This window comes from Drosophila grimshawi, unplaced genomic scaffold (genome assembly GCF_018153295.1).
Source record: "Drosophila grimshawi isolate 15287-2541.00 unplaced genomic scaffold, ASM1815329v1 contig_848, whole genome shotgun sequence".
In the NCBI taxonomy this organism is placed as follows: domain Eukaryota; kingdom Metazoa; phylum Arthropoda; class Insecta; order Diptera; family Drosophilidae; genus Drosophila; species Drosophila grimshawi.
The window spans coordinates 7,831,412-7,841,352 of record NW_025063692.1 but is presented as its reverse complement, the minus strand read 5'-3'; positions in this window follow the sequence as shown (position 1 = coordinate 7,841,352).

Here is a 9,941-nt window from a genome sequence, read left to right as displayed (position 1 = left end):
ACTGTCTTATATGTATATATATATATATATATATATATATGTTCATATGTATATATGTAGATACTCTTATGAAATTCTTTAGGGGCAGCAGTACGCTACGCACTAAGTCGTTAGTCTTATGGGCTCGTCGTCTCGGGTATTAACCAGTAAAGTCAGTCACGTTGTCTTCGGCCTTAGTATGGGACAGGTGAATCAGTGGGTCTTAGGCAATAAGTAACGGACTACTAGCTACTAGCATGGGTACCGTAATAAGTGCGGTAGTGCTCGAAGCATGTTACCCTAGATCATCTAACCATCAAAAAGATACATCTGCATGGGCATTACACACTAAAAAAAAAAACATGTGAACCATAATTTATTTTCTAAAGGTATTGTTCGAATTTAAGAATTCTTGTTGCATACAAATATTGGCAAAAATACAAATATAAACGCGTAAATAATCGAACATAAATGGGTTTAGTTCTCTTAAGTCTATCAGTCTTATTTCATTGCAAACATGATCGAAAAGTTATTGATTCTGTATATATAGTAATTCTCTTTATTGCTATTAACGTATATATCACATATGTTTCAATTCAAAGACATTTTCAATTCAATTCCATTTTCAATTAAAATCTATGTTTGTAACAGTGTACGGGAAGAAACCTGTGAATGTTTGCGCTGCTTTGGGTTATGGTTGCTTTATGATTATGATCAAGCACCAAAATTCATTGGGTCTAGCGACGTCATTATGGGCATTGCTCAGAATTTGGAGAGGCGACGTCATTTGAACGCACAGAGAAGCGCCAGTCGGCTTTACATATTGACACATCTAATCATATCGCCCAAGGCGTAAATGCCCGAGTATTGCCGCTAATTTGTACGTAGTACTTCTCTTCGGTGTTTCGGTTAACAAATGGTTACAGCAACACCAACAGCAACAACAACAGTAGAAAACAATTGTCATCTGACGATGGGCATGGCTTGTTATCTGCTTGGGATTAGGTTGCTTGGGTGACAAACGAAGGCAGCCTTCTTGGAAATGTACAGCGAACGGGTCTAATTAGCAGATGGATGGTAGCTAACTCTGCTTGGCCCCGGATCGGACGTCACTAATTCTCGCTTTGTTACTTTTACTTCGATTTGGGTTATTTTGTGAAATACTATTTTTATATGGGCGGCGATAATGATAATGGCCAAATATACTTCTTGCTAAACTATAAAGATAATTGCACCATCATTAAATCATGTTGAGGTAGTTCTGCTTAATATAATCTAAATCATAGTTCAGTTTTTTATTTTTTATTTGAACTCAGTCATAAATAATAAATAATTAAAGTCTGGTATTATAATATGAACCCATGTCTCATAACTGATCTTCCAGAAATGTATACAGTTGATCAGAGTTATGCATTTTTAAAGGGTTCAGGGTAACCCCACTTTAAAAAACTATAATTAAATTCTTAAGTACTATTTTTTTTTCCATAAATATCTGGTTGATATCATTATTCTGTGTGTGTGTGTGTGTGTTTATAAATAAAATTGCAGCTATTTACAACTTAACACTTAAGTATTACATGCGACATCTACAAAGTCAACAGTTTATGTTATTGTATTGTGCCCCATTGTTGTATTTGTTTCCAGCGAAGTCAAGTGTTTGGAACTGATAATATTTCAGTGAATACAATATCATTTCTTCAATTATAATTATCAATTTTATATTAGTGGAAGAGCGTTTTGAATGTTTTCTGAAATTATCTACGCGTCATGTTTGTGTTTGTTATTGTTGCTGTAGTTGTTTTTGGTTGAAAGTCAAAAGCCCACTGCGTATGGCCAACAAACTGGGCTAAGCATTTTTGTTAACAATAAAATAATAAAAATAAATAAACGATTATATTTTGCCATTTACTGGCTGCTTTTTTTGTTTCTGTGTATGACGCGACTTTGATTTGATTTGACTTTTTAATTTTATATATACAAATGTATGTCTAAGCAAATAAACCTTTTAATTACCCCTATTTGTTGCCATGCTTTGATTTTTTCTTTTTTTTGGGCTTGCCGCATTTTCTATGGAATGGAAAATTGTGCAAGCAATATTTAAAGTCTCGAAAACTAAGCATAAAAGAATATTACCAACACTTGTGATGGACAAATTTGTTTCGGCAATAAATGACAGCAAGTGGCCTCAATCGACCCAAGACGAATAGAATCAAAGATCAAATCTATGATCATGTAAATTAATTTACACAATATTTTATTTGTTAAGTGCGAAAAACAACAGAACATTTAATATAGCCATATAAAGATTACTAATTAATAGCCAACGTACATTGTAGAACAAAGCAATCGCTTCCCCATAAAAAAATGTAAACAAGATCAAGCTAAAACAATCAAACCGATCGTATCAAATGATTAGAGCTGTCTGACCTCAGTTTGCCAACCTACTTAAGTACAGTTTTTGACTAGAAACAAAAGATGTACGGTTATATTCGTACAGATTGCGAGTAAGGGTATCATATCGTTGGACTTATCTGTGTCGCCTGCAGCCAGACCCAAACTTGAACTCTATAAATGATATACAAATACACTGGTTGTAAGTCATAAATAGCTTTACTCTTTTGACAGCCCCTGTCGAGGTGTCCTGGATGAGTAGTAACTTGTATTCACTTACACCCAAATAACCCCACTTATTAGTTGTATTTACTTTATATATATATCTTTTTTTGTATATTGTGTAGAAAGAAATGAATGAATAAAAAAATATTTACATATACTGTACGCTAAACAGTCGCATAATCAATAATAAATAGCAACAAATTGCAAATGAACACGTTTAGTAAATAATCACGACGTTGCCAGTATGTCGAGAGAGTGTTTTGTTGTTATACCAAAGCATGTTCTCATGGCGTACCCAGTTGGCTTGGAAGAAAGATGTGACTAGCCCCCGAATCCGTGTAGAGGAATAAATGGCATGCATTGTACCACCGCTACTGGGAAGATACGTAATAATGCTAATTATGTTGACATTATGGAACAAACCATTTCACATGCATGATTAATTGCATTTCGATCTATCAATGTCTCGTTCTGAGTCGAGTGGAGTCGAGTCGAGTCGTGTCTTCTGCCTTCTGCCTTCTGTCTTCTCGCACATGTTGTTTGTCTTTTGCTTTCAGTGATAAGAAACAATCCAGCGACGCTTAACTTTTGATGCCGCCTGTCAGCTGACGTAGAGCCAGGTTACACGACAATTAATAACGCCAACTGACAACGACAATCGAATGTCGATAATATAGTACAGCGATCGACCTAAATATCTAATAAATGAGTCTGCTACTACAACATTATATATAGTATATATGTTTGTATCGCTGAAGGATTGCAACCCATTTATACATACATGTTCCTGGCAACATTTGTGACTAGCAACATTTCTGGCTGGCAACATTTCTGGCTGGCAACACTTGTGGTTGGCAACATTTGTGGCTGGCAATATTTATGGCTAGCAACATGATAGATGGCAACAGCAGCAGGTGACAAACTAATGCGCCAAAAAACAGGCGATAAGACGAAAAGTTAAAGTAACTAATTTAAATTATGTAAATATTCGAATTTCTGAAAAGTAAATTGTGAAATATATTTATTAGAATATGACAGTTGAACATCTCTGATTTAAATATATACTATAAGAACTAATCTTAAATAATATAAATGTCAGCGTAACCACTTGACTTTAAAATTTAGCTAAACTTTTGACTTGATGTTACGTCAAGTAATCTTGATTTGCATTATTAGCACGTTTCATTTCCTGACAAGTTCGATTTTTTTTCTTTATTTTCTTTTAACAATCTTAACGATCTTTAAAGTGGAACTGTGCTCTAGTTCAGACAGCACGTCTATGTGCAGCTTGAATGTATTATATACCTGCATTTATATATATATATATATATGCATCTATATACATATGTATATAGCTGTAATCAATCTGCTGAGGCCTTTAGCCTCCGTAGACTCATACATTCTATACATCGACTGATATTTTGTGAATGAAGAATGCGCTTAATTAGCAGAATTGTTGTATTATAATGGAATTGTCCAGACTATACACTTTCGTTTCGATTGTGAGGGAACAATACGTAATTGTAGTCTAAGCGCGAGGATCTTTAAAAAGACAATTATCAAAATAAATAAAAATAATTTGTTGACATTAAGTTCTTTAGAAATTATAAAAGACAAAATGTATTGAACTATTAATTTTGTTTTACACATTTATTGTTGCATTTATAGAATCTTAAGAGTTTCTTGAGGCCATTTATTTTTCGAGATGCATAAAAATATATTTAATTATATATTTATAGTTTAAAAAAAATGCCAAGCCGCATAATTTTAGTATGGTTTGTTTTCCACTTGGAAGTCAGCTTGAAGGATAAGAAATTTTAGCAATTTTAGAAAGAAATATTGATAACACATAGTCTGTCAATAACCAATTTCAAAATGATATCCTTAAGCATTAACTTTCCTTATTGATCCACGTTATTATTCGCTCTGATTGTGGTTTTTTCTTGGGACAGCAATATCAAAATCGCAAATATCTACAAATGTAAGTCTATATACTTTTGTATATACATATACATAAATACATACGTATGTATGTATGCGATCTGGAGCGGTTCCTCTGATAAGCCGGTGAAAGTGACCATAAACACAGGCAGACTTAATCTTATACTTATATAAGTAAGTAATGATGATAATACACCTACATACATATATAATTTCGACACTCGTATCGGTCAACAAGGGAGGAATCCAATAGATCTTGCTTATGCGCATGTTTATGTATTTGCGTAATTATGCCTTTACTGCAGTACTGGATCACAGTTCGGTAGCCTCACCATAAATCTGATAGTGAAGCGTTTAACAATAATAATAATAATAATAATAATAATCGTTCACTGGATGTGAATTATTATTTTTTTTTTTTTCTTTTGTGTATTATCAGCACAGGTAAGAAGTCTAACGAAAATATAGATCCCTAAACACAAGATCTATGATTTTGTGATTAATAATAAATACTGATTTATTTATTTTGTTCTTGACACTGGCAAAACAGATCCTTAAGCACAGGAACTCAAATCTAATACGCTTGACACAATTAACTTGTTTCTTCTGATGGACAAACAATTTACGTGCGGTTCGGCTTTGGCATAAATAATAATATTATAGTACGATACCAACTTTTAAGCAAATCCAATAACTAACAAAAAAAAAAAATTATTCGCACTGCACTTTGACAAAATTTCCTTTTGGCTTTGAGCCTGCTGCAAAACAGGAACAATCACACGCGAAGCGAAGATGAAAAGAAAGATGCGATGCAGGAGAGACCAAAAATAAAAAATAAAATGCACAGAGCCGGTGATCACGCGACGATCAGGACGGTTACCGTTACACGGCGCGCATTGAATTGAAATTGAAGCGCTGCAGGCGACGTGTTGACACTTTTTGTTGAGTGCTTAAGTGTGGGTGTGTGTCTAGGTGTTTGCGTATTTGTTTGTGTGTGTGTATGTGTGTGGTGACGTTGATTTGTAAATTAAAATGCTTGGAAGCTCACGTCTCTGCTTCCACAGCCACTGCTCGCGCCAGCTGCGCAGCCCAGCGAAATGACAAATTAGAATTTCGATTGCGCGCTTAACGGTAAAACTGTAAGGTAACGGCTACGGTTATACGGGTCTCAGACGCACGCTATGCCGCTACAATACGCGATACGTTCATCACAAGACTGGGGAGCTAAAGCTCGAGTCCGACTAAAACACATCACACAACTCCTTTGACGAAGCCGATCGTCTTCGTCTTTGATATTTTTCGTTTTCGTTTAGCTCGCTCACACTTGCTTGCTCTCTTTCTCTCTCTCTCTCTCTTTCCCTCTCTCTCGCACGCTCGCTTTTCAGAAAAATGTGTTAGTTTCGTATTTTTTAAATTTTGTTGCCTATTTTTGTTTTGCTGTCTTTGATTTTTTTGTAAATTTTATTGTTAATCCAAGCAGCTCACTCACTTTTGAGCCGAAATAACTCAAGACCCCCGATCGGAGTCTTTCCGTCGACTCGCTCGACGTTCGATTGGGGAATGCGACAACTGCGATTCGTGAGAAGAGGGACGAATCGCTTTTGAGTGAGTGAGTGGTTTGTGTCAAAAGCGGCGACGATGAGCTGAACGCCGACCTGACACCACATCTCCCTTTACCCCCACTCCTCCTACACACACACACAGACACACAACCACTCAACATACTCAGTTAGCGCACTCGTCTACAGTGTCTACTGCGACTAACTATTACACATATACATTAAAAAAATAAAAATAAAAAAAATTCGTCAATCGACAAAAGACAACTACGAAAATCGCGAACCGTTTTATTTAGCCATCTCCTTTACCCCCCTTGGGCCCATATTAATATCGACAGCAGAGTATTGCTTACGTTTTTGCTACCAACGAACGGCACCGTACAACGATCGCACAGTGGTATAATACTCGTGAGCCTAAACGAAAATTCGTGATCATCAACCCAAATATGCAATTGTTTTAGCTCTGCAGGATGTGGAATCGAGCAATTTTCTTACCCATCAATTTTCTTACCCATCTATGTTTGTCATTTTCCCTTAGACTTGGGCTGAAATGAATGTTTACATTTCGTACAACTAGATAACCACTGTGCCCGGGAAAGCATTGATTTCGGCTGTGTATTGTTCTTATGCTCTTTAGATGTTGTTGCTGCTGTTTTTGTTGTTGTTGGTATTTTAACTGGCGTAGCAGCAAATTTGTGAGCGCATTTACACACAGACGAGTCTCCGTTCAAACCCAATACTACTGCCACAATACAAAATTAATGTACAACGGGGCAATGTGGTGCCTCCCCCGCCCAAATGGGGCCGATGCCGTTGCCGTTGCTGACGCCAAACCCAAACACACCCACAACAATACCAACAAATGTTTTGTCTGCGGATTTAGTGCTTTACGACGGAGGCGCAAAACTTTAAAGACCCACCCAAAACAGCAACGCAACCCACCTTGTCAACATATATCACATGATATTGTATTTCTGATTCCTATGATCTGGCAGGACTGGCGCATGCGTAATGTTGCAGGATTCACTTGATTTCTTTGAGATCTGCGGACACTGTGCCTGTTGCTCTGTGCATCTTACAATAATATGATGGCACTGATTATTCGAGCTAAATTATCGCATTGTTTTTCCTTTTTGCTCCCCCCACTTAGGACTCTAATCAGTTGAGTCAGCTTTTAAATGTAAGCAATATACAAATAAATTTACACGGAGAGAAAAAGTTCGAGCAAATACCAAAACCTTAGTTCCAAATTGTAAGAGAAATGTAAATGCTCAAAATAAGTTAGGATCTCAGCTTTGAATCCCACTATCCCCTTTACTTTGCAAAATCTTCTTGTTTGTATTATTACAAATTTATTTTATATTTATATGTCCCATTTATATTTTTCCAAGCACGGCTGTTGGCATCACTACAATATCCACAACAAGAACAACAGCAAACAGCACTTCTACAGCAAAAGATAGTGTTGATGACAAACACTCGAGAAAATCATTCCTACATACGCATTCACATTTTCGCACTGGATAAGAGATGCCGTTGCTGCTGCCGCCGTTTCTGTCGCTGCCAACACCTGCAGCGACGCCAGCTTCAGCTTAGTGATCACAAACAAAACTCACGCTTAAGTGGTAGCCACCACACACAAACAAAAAAAAAAAATACAAAATACATAATAATGTGGAGCAAACGACCGCCGTTGCCGACCATGACAATGGCAATTGGTCAGCTGGAGTCAAGAAATGCCCTACGAAAGCGAAGCGGGCCTTTAAATGCAATCCACATCTATGTCAAATGAGTCCTAAGAAAAAAGTACTTTCTATGAATGTAATTCCGAAACAAAATTTAAATTGAAAAACTTAAATCACGTGCCATCTGACGCATGCCACGAAATTTTGTCCGTTGCCTTTAAAGTTTCAGCTTGGCAACGAATTTGACATACGAGTTTTGTAAGTCCCCTCCCAGAAGATGATAAGAGAAAGATGATTAACTAATAATAAGTAGTATCTATTTTTGAAAACAAACATTATGGTTTTCATCCGGAGATTTTTGTAATTAACGCTAGAGTGTGTTAGAAATAATAACAAAAATTTTACGCAGTTTTTTTTTAATTTGGTTTTTTATTCATACAAGTACTTTTTTTTTTTAATTTTCTTAGATAAACCAATGAAATCTTGAAAATATGTTTTTAAATACTAAATCCTCGAATGAAAAAATATATATTTATGCGTGCTTGTTCTGCATTGTTGTATATAATATGTATGTACATATATACATATGTGTTACAAGCTTCACATTCAGATCGTGTAGTGTGTAGTCCGGTATTAGTTTTAGAAGAGGGCACAAAACCGATAAGCCAAAATCAGAGCGTGCAAATAACTCATCTAGGTGCTAAAAGATGCAGTGCAGCCAACAAAAGAAGTGCGAAATTTCATTGAGAACAAAACGGAGATAAGTAAATTGAGCGAGATATATACATATATATATATATATATATATTTATAGAGAGACAGAAATTACAAAAGAGAAGAGCTTGAAATGGAACTAAAACAGTTCAGAATTTTGTAATGCTCAACAGAAATATTAACAATCAAAATTCGAATGCGATTATCAGCTGATAAATAAATATAGCGATCAGTTCTCTCTTTACATTTTCAGTGATCTTGAAAGAGAGACGAACTGCTTATATTTATTACTCGGTTCAATTTAAATATTCACATCCGATTCTGATTTGGATTGTGATTCATTTGCACTACGCGCATATTTCTTTCGTCTTATCATTGATAAGTTTAATTAATTACTATCGAATTAGGTGCATTTGATACTTTGATGTATCGATGTTGATATCAACAGTTATGAAAAAAAATAAAGAGAAACATAAACAAATAAAACCAGCTTGCCAGAGCGAATCAAGTGTATTTAAATAAATTCAAATTAATTGTAATTGATGTCCACGAACAAATGTCAACTCAGTGTTACCTGCGTCACTTACCTGATTTATAGATCGATCGAGGGATCGAGAACGTGATGGTCGCCAGGCGGCAGTGTTTCATATTCATTTAGTACTTGCATACATATTTAGTTCTTGTTTGAACAACCTTCAGGCCAACGCAATAATATGATAAATATTCTATTTTGATTGATGAACTTCCCCCAAATGTAGGCGAATCAAAAAGTTATCAAAATCATTTGACGTATGGATGGCAAATAAACCATGAATATGATCAGTGATAAATCAGTAAATATTAACCTTTACCTCAAGCATCGTAAGATACTTTTTACTTTTTAATTAAGAAGTTTCCAAAGGACGAAAATAGAATTGCACAAAAGATGCACAATAAGATTTACAATAAATGGGAATAACATATTTAAATAAATTAATTTGTTTTTTTTTTATGGAGTTGGATATGCTGTTAACTTGTGGTTTTAGCCAATTTTAAATAATGCATAATTTATAACATGTAAGAAGTCACACACACAATTCGAGAATTCTGCAACAAGCTTTTATATATTTAAAGCACAGCCAAGCAACTTCTTTAAAGTCATCAAAACACTGTCTTCTTTTATGATAAATCATAAATCTACAAGCTGGAAAGCGACACAAATAAAAAGCATACTTTTGGTCTAAATATATGATATGCGGAGGGAACCTGTTCAAGAACAAGTTTCAGATAATTATTAGTTTTAAAGCAGGCTCTAAGGACTGATCAAAGGACCAGAGCAAGGCAAGGCCAATTGATTTATCAAAATATGTAGATTTTATATGCGTATGATGAGCTAGGATCATAAAGATCAACTCTACTCTTTGGCATTCTGAAAACCGGACACTAGAATCTTTTTTAACGGAGAAAG